This window comes from Schistocerca cancellata, chromosome 6, assembly GCF_023864275.1.
Source record: "Schistocerca cancellata isolate TAMUIC-IGC-003103 chromosome 6, iqSchCanc2.1, whole genome shotgun sequence".
NCBI lineage: Eukaryota > Metazoa > Arthropoda > Insecta > Orthoptera > Acrididae > Schistocerca > Schistocerca cancellata.
Window position 1 is genome coordinate 434,728,055 of NC_064631.1, and position 15,285 is coordinate 434,743,339.

The following is a 15,285-nucleotide window of genomic DNA, read 5'->3' on the forward strand; positions in this document are numbered from 1 at the left end:
CTTTGCTTGCATAGTTCATGTTTACTTGTGTTTCATTGGTTTGGCTTGGGTGATACGAGGACCGGACAGGACCAGAGGGTGTTGAAGCCTTTGAAAGCAAATATTTTCAGCCAAGCTCATTGAGCTAAGAGACGGTGACCAGAGTAGCGGTGAATTTCACTCAGACGTGTCTGGATTTTGGGTTCAACGGATTTGGTAGCCGTTCAGGATTGTGTTAGTATTTGGTTCACCCCTAGTATTTGATTTCCTCGGTACCACCCATATGGGGGAGGGTTTCCCCTATCCGCCACACGCGATTATTATTATTATTATTATTGTTGTCATTATGTCATCAGCAAATCCGGTATGGTGTATCTTCCCACCACTGAAATAGATGTGTATTGTTCGATTCAGTATTTCCATCACATAAATGTGGGTTATAATTACGTTACATTGCTGCTAGAAGACATATTTCTCACTTTTTCTTAGCCAGTTGCTACCTGTTACTCCATCATAGGAATTTATGTGCGCAAAATTGTTGCAATACAGACGTTCAAATTATCCGATTTCTGTAATTTCGTTTCGATACCAGATAGTTCTAATCGGATTCAGCTAGGCAGTCTTAATGTGGATATCTGACTACGACTCTCATCATGTGATAGACTGGGCAAATCACATTCATAATCGGACTGTTGAATATAGATCACTTATCTCTGACAGGGCCTGAATTCTTAAACACTGTCGAAAATAATAATCCAATGTGCTTATTACAAATACGTTATTTAAATATAAATACATGGACTAACGAGATAATAGTTTATTTACAGGAGCAGAGCCCCATCCATCATAGCAGAGCAGTGCGTGATTGGTTTCAGGCCCAAGAGAGGATAAAGCTGTTGCCGTTTGTTCCACGATCACCAAACATCAACCAGATAGAGAATATGTGGGCAGAGGTAACAAGGCCATTGCCATGTGGATCTACAAAAGCAAGCGACCTTTGGACAAATATAGAAAACATATGTTGGGAAGTAAACCATCACGCTACACTGTCGACGACTTAATGAAATCAATTCCCTAAGCCTTCCAGAAATCTTACGTAATGATCGTGGGTGGGTTGGTTACTAAAAGTATAAAAAAATGTTCAAATGTGTGTGAAATCTTATGGGACTCAACTGCTAAGGTCATCAGTACCTAAGCTTACACACTACTTAACCTAAATTATCCTAAGGACAAACACACACACTCATGCCCGAGGGAGGACTCGAACCTCCGCCGGGATCAGCCACGCAGCCCATGACTGCAGCGCCCGAGACCGCTCGGCTAATCCCGCGCGGCTACTTAAAGTATACTCGTCCACAAAACCCATGTGGGCAATTATCTGATAATCGGTCAAGATTTGCTTTGTGGCAGCTCTTTAGCATACAAGACCATTTACTTTCAGGCTCCTCCTTACAATTCTTGCAGTGCAAGGTAATTGAAAAAACTCATCCACTCGACGCCAACTGAGGAACTGACTGGTGCATGTGTTATTCAACACACAGTAGTTCTCAGCCTCACTAGAATCAATGACTGTGTGTCTGTGTGTGTGTGTGTGTGTGTGTGTGTGTGTGTGTGTGTGTGTGTGTTTTCGTGTTCATGCACAATCTGAATCAATACTATTAACATTAGAGAGACAACCAACAACAAATAATTCATCAAATATGACTCTAAAGTATTTTAATGCGATGGGAAGTTACTAACTGAATTTTCACCCAACACACGTCCTGCATATTACGTTAAGTAAGATGTATTAACTCCATAGTATCGTTAGCAGAGACAGTGCGCTCTTGTTGTCGAGGCTCGCGACAAGCGCAGCGATCAGCAGTGCCCAATGCCGCCGCGATTTGTTTATGTTGGCTGAGCGTGGACACTGCAGCAGACGCTTCGCCATAAACAGAAAGAAATCACCTTGTCTCTGACCGCAGTGAGCGGATATCACTGCCTGCGTGTTCTTATAGTAACCAACGTGAGACTCTACTCACAGGAGCCATGGAGCAATTGCAATGGGTATCATGTCATTAGTCATCAGAATATTAACCAGTGATGAAATGTCCACTCTATATGAATCCCAAGAAAATAGGAACCTTCTCACAACGGAATGTGAGGTGATATCAAAATTTATCCAACATTTAACTGCAGGGCTTTCATGTATGCAGTAGTAGCACACAAGGAAATATTATGTCTTGGAAGCGTATATTTCATTTCCTCTTCTCATTTTAACGCCCTTGTTTTAGTATGAAGTGGGAAAACAAACACGAAAAACTCAAGTTCCTGAGAAGCATATAAGTCATTTCCTCTTCTCATATCATAACTTTTGTTTTAGTATGAGGTAAAAAAATAAACAGTTTAGGGTTCTGAAACATAATATGACACCAGATTCTTATCGTAGGCGCTATCGGAAACGCAAAAAGCAGGGAGCTGTCCATTGTTTTGTCCAAAAGTCTGTTTCCTTTCATGCATTACTCACGTTAGGAGATTCTTATTTAAGGACTTGTGGGCATCAAGTTCTTCAGCAGAACAAGCCCTATGTTATTGTGCTAATTACGGTATGGAAAAAATGCAACAAAGACGAGTTCCCCTGGAGCACATGTCTGTATTCAGCAATGACCGCCAGCTGCCACAACACTTCACAGAATCCTTGCGGCGGGCAACACAACTGTGCGTGCACTTCAGACTTCATTCAGTAAGACGTCAGGAGATGGATGGAAACGTCAAATTAACGTTTCTTTCCGAGTCGTATTCAACCCAGAATGAGGTGTTATTAAGGTAGTTGAACGTTCTAGCAATTACACTTATATAATTCCAATATGAGTATTCAGATAGCCAAAAGAACCCGTTAGTGCGAAACCATCTGGAACTGCATTACCATCAAACTGCAAGAACTTGAGACAATACGTGGACTCTTCTCTTCGCTAGGTGACCTATTACTGATATTTAGGATTCTCACCTGCCTAGGCGTAATGGAAACGGAACTTCAGAGGCGCTTTCCGCTATTCTTGACAAACATGAGAAACTTGTAATCACTGCGAGTTACAACTGCGTGATGATAATGGTTCAGGTTGTCAGTAGTTGTGGTGGTGTTATGCTGTCAAACTGCTTACGTCAACGTTAATGGTGGCGCACATAATTTAGCGCTGACTACCTACCTAAGTAAAGATAGTGTTGTGGCGTCGTCGCTTGTCTTTATTTGGCCTCAGCTTGAGTAATCCGATTTAACGAACATAGTACTACATTCGCGGGCTGCTAATGATACAGTATGACTACAGCGATCATCGTGCGGGTATTACATTAATTCTGCAATGAATTGCTTAAAAAATGTTACCCTCAGCTATGCAGCTGGAATGACTCATTACACAGGTACTCTATGTTGCACTTGGTTAAGTGATCAGTTCGCTGCAATCCTGCTTCTTCTGTTTGTAAATGCTTGTAAACGTCAAAAATGGTTCAAATGGTTCTGAGTGCTATGGGAATTAACATCTGAGGTGGTCAGTCCGCTAGAACTTAGAACTACTTAAACCTAACTAACCTAAGGACATCAGACACATCCATGTCGGAGACTGGAGTCGAACCTGAGACCGTAGCTCTCACGCGGTTCCAGACTGTAGCGCCTAGAACCACTCGACCACCCTGGCCGGCATACTTGTATACTGACCATTCGTTATTTGACTAAATATGAACTACAATCTAATTCGCATGTATATGGCATGGGTTAGCTCCGGCACGAAGGTATGACTAAGGATTGGTTTCCGTTGGAGTCCCGTTATTTTGATGGAAAGACTAACGTTCGCAAATCACCTCTATTGCCTCAAAAAACAATTGCATCTTAAATATCGAAGGACCGACGTCCGCACTGTCACAGCGCGTTGAAATACAGCAACGACAGCAGATGAAAATTTGTGACCGACTGAGCTTCGAACCTAGACCTGCTGCTTACTAGACAGACGTTCTGACCACTGCACTATTACTTTTTTTTAAAGTTTGAGAAGAATTTCAGCACCAGGTAGGCGGAGGCAAAGAGGGCAGGGGTCGAAAATCCGAGACCTGGCCACAGTGCCTCCCCCATACCTGTCACTGAGCAGCTGCATTATTCACATGTATTCCATGTTTGCACTCATATATTCCTTTAAATTGTTGAACAAAATTGAAGTAGTAATTAAGGTAAAATAAATTACAGATTGTCGCCTCCAATCGTGTGAGATCCTTGTGGAACATAACTTATAACAGTGAACAGGGTGACGGAAAAATAAATAACAACCATTCATTCAGAAATATATTCACAATTTAAGTTATTATGCACTGGATGCATATGAAGTCTGTAAGGAAGCCATATATTTTTCAACAAATGGAAGAAGTTTCGGAGCCAGAGGGGGTTTGCCAAATTAGAACAGTTGTGATTTAAGAACCGACGTAAAAGAATATTCCAGGAATAAAAAAAAGTGAAAGAATAGTATTCTGCTTCTAATCAATAAAACTGTCCATCTCTTTGTAGCCCACATAAAGCAATAGATAAAAATTTTTTAAAACATTCCTTATATTTGTTATTCTTCTTCAGCTTAAAATGTTCTTCTGCAATATAAAACATGCACTCTTCTAAGTTCTAAGTTTTGTTTATTACGACGTACAACACAAACTGTCCCAGAAGCCACGAATAACTGTTATTCTTTGCGGACGGGTAACATTTCCAGTCAGGTTTAAAGATTCAGTTATCGGTACATGACTTTCTGCGGTTCTGTGGATAGTGCTAATTTCTTCCTAGAACAGAAAACTTTAGATGAGCCGCGGAGACCCAAATAATTATACAGGAAGTTTCAGGAGGAATAATAAATATTGTAGGAGGTGGTAGTATAGACAAGTTGCAGAAAAAATGCCATATTACATGTGTCCAATTTTTATTTCGTACATACAGCTGGGTTCAATGCATTTATGTTTCGTATGTTGGTCCTTAAAGGACCCAGTTGACTACATTTCCTTGAAAATGACTTCCAGCGTTATTGGAAGAGGTTTATTTGGCTACAGGAATGCCTATGTTCCTCCAGCATGACGGGGCTCCTGCAAATTCTAGGCGTCAGGTGACACATTATCCAAACCTAACATTTTCTGGAAGATGGATCATTAGATATGGGCACTTTTCTTGGCCTTCAAGGTCCCTGGACGTTCTCTCTTTGGATTTTTGCCTGTGGGGATGGTTAAAGGCGAAGTCTACAAAGAAAAAGTAAACCCAAGAGCCGATTTGATCGTTCGGATTATGAATAGTGCAGCCCTCATAAAAGAACGCAAAGACGACCTCAGAAGATCTAGACGTGGTGTTATCAAGAGAAGTCAAATGTGCATTGAAGTTGGTGGGGAAATTATTGAAAATCAACTTTGAACGTCCTCATTTGCCTTTGATTTGAGTTTGTTAGGGTTACGTACACTTTTTGCCATAAAACTCGACCGGCGGCCGGCCGCTTCAGAGGCTAAGTCCGCGCCGATCGCGACATGGGACAAAAAAACTGGCCAACTCGCTAATTCTCTAAGTCCGGTTATCTGCACAATCTGGCAACGCTGTAGACTGCGGCACTTCCTGGAGGAAAACTTGTCGCAAGATAGAGAGACTCTAGGCTGATTACGCCTGTGGTCTTGCGGTAGCGTGCGTTGTTTCTGTTCAAAATGTCAGTGGATCGAGAGCAGCTGGCATAAAATATTTTTATAGCTTCTTCTGTCTGAATGCTGAACACGTGAATGTAATGGTAGCGCAGATTCAATCTATTTCGCTTTGTGACACACCGATATCAAAATTTTATCTAGTAACGATTTTGCGGCAGATTTCCTGCAGACTGTCCTCCTCTGGACGCCGTATGCGGCAAAGCTCCGGGATCCATTTGCTGGCTACTGGCAGCGGCCGTGGCGACAGCAGCGGCGCTGCACTCCCCCGTTCTTTATCGAAAGCGCCTGCTACCGCTCATCGCTTTTGATGATTTAAAACGCTTTATTATTAAATGTTGCTCCACAGAAAATTTCTACAATTTCCATTCACGCTCAAAGGCAACGGAGACAGACGCCCTGATTAGTAGGCGGGTAATCGGCAAGAGCTGAGTATGGCCCGAAATTAATTTTATAGACTGGGACGAAATTAAACCACCTCACTACATTTGATGAATTTATAAATGCTTCATACCTCGTTTCTTTTCCTTTCAAACTTAATTATTTGTGCAACTTTTGGTCAATGTTTGGATGTTTTCGTCAAGCCAGAGTGAGCGTCTGTGGTGTAAAGTGTATTACAGTTCTTGTTTCATTCCTTATGGTAAGTCTATGCGATAAACTGTGTGAATACCTTGCAATGCATGCTCTGTAGCAGTGCAGGCACACTGCACATTTGGAGTTCCATGTACGGGTTCATGAAGTATTTATTGTTGATCGGAAGTGATAGTTAAGGTCATCAGATTTAAACCAGAAAAATTTGTCGTTTTGAAGGTTTCAGAGAACGGAAAGGAATTGCTAACGCCGGTGTTAGAAAACGTCTACAGTTAAATGCTATTGCAAAAATTTAGAAGATGGGAACTATATTAATGAACAGGTGCACTTCATAAACAACCTTCCGACATGTTAGACCTATATGACGAACAAAGCTCAAATTTATATCGTTGACAGTCGGTTTGAATCTTTTCAGGACCTATTTTACAGTGAAGCACCTTGGAATTTGCAAAGCAGAAATCCATGATATTAACTTAATTTACTAAGTCGAAATCGGACGAAGATTGATGTTTAAAGGCATTCTTTAGATTTCGCATAAGAAATTTTTACTAGCGGTTTGCAACTCCATTAATTAAAATGAAAAATAAAAGGTTGTAGTCAGCGGCTTCTACCGTGATTCGAACTTATAGTACAAGCACTGCAACGCACAAGGGAACCTCTGCGCCAACGACACACTGGCGGCCAGAGGCGGACTATAGTCACTGCGATGTTGCCTGAGCCTCAAAACGCAACCTTAAACACACAAACAGAGGAGGTGGAGATTACTGTTTTAACATCCCGTCGACCACGATGTCATTAGAGACGGAGCACAAGCTCGGATTAGGGAAGGATGGGGAAGGAAATCGGCCGTGCCCTTCCTAAGGAACCATCCCGGCATTTTCCTGAAGCGATTTAGGGAAATCATTGAAAACCTAAATCAGGATGGCCGGGCGCGGGATTGCACCGTCGTCCTCCCGAATGCACACACAAACAGGTGTTACTTATGTGAAGAACGCCGTTCTTGGAGTCCAGAAATTAAATATACTTTCTAATTGTGTCATCTTGCAGTGGATTATATCGTACGAGTCTTCGATGTGAAAAACGAATGTCAAGAGAATTTAGCGAGGTAACGCCGACCTACACCCGGAAGTAAATGCACTATCAGAGTGTTGGCAAATACTTGCTACGACGCTGCCATTTCTCGGCTCTCTTCAGCGAAATGCTTGCCGTGATTCTCCGATACGGTTCTTCAGAGTGGAGACGCGCGCGCACGTTTGGTTTTTATGCGGCGTTCTCCCCTGATGGTTTCTGACGTCGCCTTGTGGGCTATGTATAATATGAGACATTCAATTATCATTAATCCAGAATGATACAAGTTTCAGCTTCCGGCGTGGAAGAAGGCTGTTGACGCCGACATTATATCATTTCAACGTAGGGAAAGCAAAACGGATCATTCAATGTTTCTCATTCAACATAAAGCATGTGAGATAAATTTCCGTAACGTTCATAATCATCTAAAAATACAAACGAAGTAAAAATACACCGGAAGCTTATTCGAATTGAATATAATGTAAGATACCAAACGCTTTGCACCTCGATGTCGAATTTGTCCACTTGCAATCGTTTGCAGCATGCACATAGAATGACATGATTACCACGAGAATGAAGAAATATGTTGGTAAGGATGGAAGCAAGAAGAGACGCAGTCAACAAATATTCTATTCCTCATGGCATTCATTTCATTTGACACGTAAGAAGAGGTAAAGCGTGAATTTACTTTCGTTAACACGAAAGATATGCCGCACATATTGATAACGAGGAAGTCTGCGTCTTCATACGTTTCCTCCTTGAAATCTGTATGCTCTATTATATACTAAGTAGCCCGATCATTGTTTCAGTAATGTTACCCTCTTGTTTGACCCCGTAACGATGAACAGATTCCAAATGCATGTCTCTGCGTGAAAGTAGCTGTTCGAACCCTTCCTGGGTTGTTTTTTGTGTTTTATTGCTTGGAATTCCTGAAGCAGACCACTGTGCCTTCCCCCCTCGTGGGTTACGTCTCAAAACTAAACCGCTTTGTATCCAATGGCATAATTTATTCATACAGCATCAGCATAAGACTCTTCCGAGTGAGAGAATGACAATAACAATCGTAACAAGAACAAGCAAATAATGAATGATGTTTATTCCAACACAGAACGAGAATGGCTTTAAATATAAAAATCTATATCTATATCCATATCTATTGATCTTTGAGTTGGCACAATGCAAATATATTCTTAGCATTTAGTTACTGAATTTAGTTCTGCATGTTTGCAGAGAAAAAGAAAAGTCGGTACTTCTCGCTAGTGTAATATAATGTGAACCAGCAACTACCCTTTCCTTAGAACACGACTCAAGCAGGTCCTCAAGCAGGCACTGCTGCATTCTGTTCCCTGACATTGCTCTGATGACGGTTAATGCAGATAGTTCCGATTATGAAATACAAAACGTATTGTAAGTTAGTTCCTAGGATAGTAACATTGAATTTGCGTTGTAGATGGCACATGAACGTGATGACTATCCATATTACTCATCAATATAAAAAGACAATATTTTGGGAATTTAGTAGGATTACTCAAAATGAATTCTGAAATTGGGTGACTGACCGCACAGGTGCTAAACGTCGTCAAGAGTATACGATGTCCTAATCGCATTAGGAATATGAAGATCGTCTTCGACAGCTCGCAACTTTCACATTGCTATCTCCACCCTACTCCAGACAGCTCTCAGTGGAGTTGCACTACGTTGCCGATGTTAAGGAAGGCCTTCAAACCGACAACAGACCACATATTGAAAAATACAAGCGAATTCTCTTGCAGCGTAAGCTTATTGTAACTAATCTAAAAATTATTGGAGAGGAACATTGTCCTATTCAAAAAAAGTAAAATGTTACACACTGTTGACGTCAAACGGACATTATCTATGTCCTGTCTTGTGTCCTACTCATCTACACTCCTGGAAATGGAAAAAAGAACACATTGACACCGGTGTGTCAGACCCACCATACTTGCTCCGGACACTGCGAGAGGGCTGTACAAGCAATGATCACACGCACGGCACAGCGGACACACCAGGAACCGCGGTGTTGGCCGTCGAATGGCGCTAGCTGCGCAGCATTTGTGCACCGCCGCCGTCAGTGTCAGCCAGTTTGCCGTGGCATACGGAGCTCCATCGCAGTCTTTAACACTGGTAGCATGCCGCGACAGCGTGGACGTGAACCGTATGTGCAGTTGACGAACTTCGAGCGAGGGCGTATAGTGGGCATGCGGGAGGCCGGGTGGACGTACCGCCGAATTGCTCAACACGTGGGGCGTGAGGTCTCCACAGTACATCGATGTTGTCGCCAGTGGTCGGCGGAAGGTGCACGTGCCCGTCGACCTGGGACCGGACCGCAGCGACGCACGGATGCACGCTAAGACCGTAGGATCCTACGCAGTGCCGTAGGGGACCGCACCGCCACTTCCCAGCAAATTAGGGACACTGTTGCTCCTGGGGTATCGGCGAGGACCATTCGCAACCGTCTCCATGAAGCTGGCCTACGGTCCCGCACACCGTTAGGCCGTCTTCCGCTCACGCCCCAACATCGTGCAGCCCGCCTCCAGTGGTGTCGCGACAGGCGTGAATGGAGGGACGAATGGAGACGTGTCGTCTTCAGCGATGAGAGTCGCTTCTGCCTTGGTGCCAATGATGGTCGTATGCGTGTTTGGCGCCGTGCAGGTGAGCGCCACAATCAGGACTGCATACGACCGAGGCACACAGGGCCAACACCCGGCATCATGGTGTGGGGAGCGATCTCCTACACTGGCCGTACACCACTGGTGATCGTCGAGGGGACACTGAGTAGTGCACGGTAGATCCAAACCGTCATCGAACCCATCGTTCTACCATTCCTAGACCGGAAAGGGAACTTGCTGTTCCAACAGGACAATGCACGTCCGCATGTATCCCGTGCCACCCAACGTGCTCTAGAAGGTGTAAGTCAACTACCCTGGCCAGCAAGATCTCCGGATCTGTCCCCCATTGAGCATGTTTGGGACTGGATGAAGCGTCGCCTCACGCGGTCTGCACGTCCAGCACGAACGTTGGTCCAACTGAGGCGCCAGGTGGAAATGGCATGGCAAGCCGTTCCACAGGACTACATCCAGCATCTCTACGATCGTCTCCATGGGAGAATAGCAGCCTGCATTGCTGCGAAAGGTGGATATACACTGTACTAGTGCATTGTGCATGCTCTGTTGCCTGTGTCTATGTGCCTGTGGTTCTGTCAGTGTGATCATGTGATGTACCTGACCCCAGGAATGTGTCAATAAAGTTTCCCCTTCCTGGGACAATGAATTCACGGTGTTCTTATTTCAATTTCCAGGAGTGTATAATGTCAAGTGTACTATGAAAATGATTATATATAATGGATTATAAGGTAATGCATTGATACCAGATGGTGGGGCCGGCCGATGTGGCCGTGCGGTTCTAGGCGCTTCAGTCTGGAACCGCGTGACCGCTACGGTCGCAGGTTCGAATCCTGCCTCGGGCATGGATGTGTGTGATGTCCTTAGGTTAGTTAGGTTTAAGTAGTTCTAAGTTCTAGGGGACTGATGACCTTACAAGTTAAGTCCCATAGTGCTCAGAGCCATTTGAACCATTTGAACTATTTAACACGAAATGACATTAAAAATTTAAGTTATTCACGAGCAGCTAGTTGTGAATATGTATCAACATTAAATGACACGACGAACTGTCTTGTTCTGCATATGGATTCAAACCCAGCTCATGCAGACTAAGCAAAGGTTTCGTGACTGACGGAAACTAACAGTCATTCCTGATTAGGCATACAGAGAGGGATATACCTCCATTTTAGACAGTATCAGTTAGCAAATATCAACTTTAAATTGCATAACGCAAACACTTTTAACAGACGTGAATTCCTACCCAGCATCTATTGTCCCTGTTAACGAACTACGAGAGATGTTAAATATTGCTTCTTCACAAGTAACTTACTTGAAATGCCGTGAGGTAAAGCTGTGTGTTGGACACGGATTCGAACCCGGAACCTAATCGGATTGCCATCGAAGCACAGTCAAATGTGACATATCGGAATTTCGCGGCAGTAACTAGATGTTTTAACTGAAATGACGAGACGAAACACTAATTTTTTCCTTCCCAGGACTCCAACCCGGCACCTATCGCTGTTATATTCTAGAGAAAACTAACGTTAAATATGGTTTGTTGCACCAGCAGTGACATGTGAGCATGTTTGAACTGAAATAATATGACGAAGAGTTCAGCGCTCACTGGGAATAGAGCCCCACACATATCGTTGTTGACTACACACCAAGAGACGTCAGCTACCGAATTTTTCTCCACCAGCTGCTCAGAATAGCATCTTGAACTTACAGTCATCTCGCAAATAGTTCTGTGTCTCACTGGGAGTTAAAAACGTCGGATATCGTTAGTGTTGACAGCGAATGAAAATACATTAAAAATCTAAATTATTATCCACCAGCAGATAGGTGTTCTCATGCTAGAGCTTGATAATACATAATTAAATCTTTAGTGCCGGGCCAGGATTCGATCCCATTCACGCATAATATGTGAAGGTGTTGAGGAATCTGCAGTTTTGAACAAACAACAAATTGTAGTCGAGCTGTATTGCCACTAAGGGATCAAATTCCGCGTTAAGGGCGGTCTGAGTTGCATTCCCAGTTCAGAACCAATTTTATCGACATACAGAAGCCCAAATAAAAGATGGAATAAGTGTCCTGTGACCATACATAGCGTTTGTGTCGTCACTTGAAATAAATAACTAGTATAAGAAAGGTTACTGGTGATAGAGTTTCTACATGTCGCCACTCCAGACTTTATAGTGGTTCAACCTACCGTCTACTTGGTAAAGAAGGAATATCATCTTTAATGTGAATTTTCAGACCACGCAGCCATTATATCTCCTTCACTTGGTGTAGCCAGGAGAGAATGGAATCTGTCCCTCCCTATCTAAAATCATTGACAGAAGTTGGAATCGAACCCATACCATAGGTATAACAACCTACCATCCGTCCAACAGACCACGAAATCCTCTTCTCTGCGAGTCATTTTTCTATCGTAACGCAGTTGCGCCACACTGGATGAGAATTCTGACACACAGGCTCCCTGTAGTAATTTGCAGCATGTCCAGTAAATTCATTTACTTGGTTGACCGAATCACCATGAACTAGCTGCCTCGGCTACCCAGTGCATACATTCGACTATTTTGTAATCACAGAAATAAAATCACGTTACTGCCACCTACACACAACTGCCAACATTGTAGGATGCAGAAGTTTCAATAGGAAGTGTTCCTTTCCACTTGAGCTATTCTATTGCGCTATCTGTTACTAGAAAACGTCGTTCAGTCCAAAAGAAAAGCTGTAACTGTTTGTCTCTCAGAAGTCAAGACCTGGCCAGTGCTGTGGAATCCAAAAGTTCTGGAGGAATAGTTGCCGAGCTCTGGAGCTGTTGTAGCTACGTGTCAGCTTGTAGCATAGATAAGATGTCGCGAGTTCGAATACATGCAGTACTACATTTTTTAAAACGCAATTCTGCTCTCTGCTGAAGTTATCAATCTAATGGAACTTTGAACATAATTCCCTTCACTTCTCAACCCAAAGTAGTCGCATGTGGAAAAAGAACTAACTACTGTGACATTTTGTTCTATTCAGGTTTAATAGACAGCAGGCAGCAGATGCATCTCGAAGATGTGCAGGGAGAGCGCATCGTGCCATAATATGTCAGAAAAGTATTTTCTACATTAGCCGTCGTGTGGTAGTGATATTTGATTCTTCTTCAAACTTTGATTGACAGCTTTAACTCAGAACAAATTTTCTACATGCATGTAATCAATAAACTGCATGTGCATTGTCAGACTGTCTTAGGTAACATCAGAGAATTCGCATATATCGTTGATGATTAATTTCTCTCTCATATTTACTATTGTTTTAACAACACTAAAGGAAACCTTACGAAAATTGTGCACTGTATTATAAGAAATGAAATAAAACTAACCATGATAACCTTACGACGAAAGTATCTGTACACAAGCATGCCTCTATCGACACGAATTAATAAAATTCTACTCACTTAGATTTTGATTGGGTCTGTGTTTCATTGGTATGCTGCGTCATACTCAAGAGGTATGCAAATGTGGCATTTCATAAATATAGTTACGTATTCCTAGAAACCCAAAATTCGCTTGTCAGCAGCGAAAAGAGGCGTTACCTGTTGTGTAGCATTGTAAGTTTTTCAACATTGCACTATGAGCTGAAAGCATTTTCTTGCGATTTCCTTATTGATGCTTGATCTGACTGGTTGTAGCTCTTTCACAGAAGGGATAAAAACGTTTCAGTCAGTGAGACTGGAACTGCGAACCGTAACAGACGCTGTTTCACAGGTCATCACGTTACCACAGAGCTGGCGAGGAGGTATGGGTCTCAGCTTCCTATTACGACGGCAATAGTAACTAGAACTCGTAAAACGCTATTTAAAGGTCGAGATTAGTTGCGATTTCCACCTGCAACGACTTTCCTGGGCTGAAAACCGTAAATTTTCAATCTTTTGTTACCCTTCAAGCTTTAATAACTCAGATTATTCAATGGAAATGACAGGTAAAATCAAGTGAACTTTGAGGCTTAATTCCGTGCACACCAGGAAGTAACTCGTCGATCACAGAGTTGCCAAACATACGTTGCCTTGTTGCCAAATCTCAGTTACAGTACCAGCAGGAAGAAGACGAACCGATGTGATCCTAAAGCGGTCTGGGAAGTGACCATAGCTGGTGTCTCCAAGTCGCGGCTGCTACGGCCTGGAATACGTAATGCGTCTGATTCGCTTTCTGTAACTAGGTTTAGGGACTGGAGCGTAGTTACTAATAATACTCAGAACTGACTGCAAACTGAGCATCATAAATCAGTAACTCTCATTATTGTTTTTATATTTCTTTCGTAAGTGCACTCAAAACTAAGAAAGTCATTCACAGGCGTTTTCGTGCCTCGCCGATAGTCGAGCACAACATACAAATAAAAATAAAAAAGAATGTGTGTGTGTGTGTGTGTGTGTGTGTGTGTGAGAGAGAGAGAGAGAGAGAGAGAGAGAGAAAGAGAGAGAGAGAGAAATAAAAAGCAATGAGAGAGAGTGTAAAAAATTGTTGTAAAGAAATTGAATCATGGTATTTAAAGAAATCTTTCATTAAAATGACACGTTCCACATCATTACGAAATGTCGTATTCATGATCTATGGAACAAGAGTTAATGTAATGTAATCTAATCTAATCTAATCACATCATATTGATGATTAGCCATGAAGATTCATGAATTACCGAAAGTTTTGCCAATACCAGTAACCAAATCTAAACTTGAAAATAAAAGACGACAATTTTTGTAATAAACCGTGACTCCTATCAAGACCCTTTCATCCCTGTTATCTAACCACGAAAGATGTCTGATATACCTCCATTCTGAAGTAACAAAGTGTGCATGCATTTAAAGATGAAGTGCATGATGTGAAGTTCTGTGACGGAGATACGAACCCAACACGTAATCCGATTGTTAACTAAGAAAAATCAAATGTTACGTATCGGTTTTTCTTACGAGCCGCTAGGTGTCTGAATCTAAAATAAGGATACAAACTTTTGTGCCTAAGCGACAATCGAACTGCACACCTACCGTGCATCCACGAATATAGCTTAAGTATCAGTTGCTTACTCATGAACAGTAAGATGTGTGCGTGTTTGACCAGAAATAACGACACCTGTTGCGATTGTTGGCAACACATGAACAGACATTGAAATTTCGCGTTAATTTTCACTAGCAGGTGGGTGTGCACTTGATAAAGCTAGAAATGAAATTATGAATATTTTTATACTGGATCAGGTTTGAGACCCACATACTTACCTTTGGAGGAGACCTAGAGAAGATTGCAGTCTTGGGAAAAGGAACGAAATGACTGAACTATACTGTTCCGAGAGATTCAGATCCTCGAAAGAG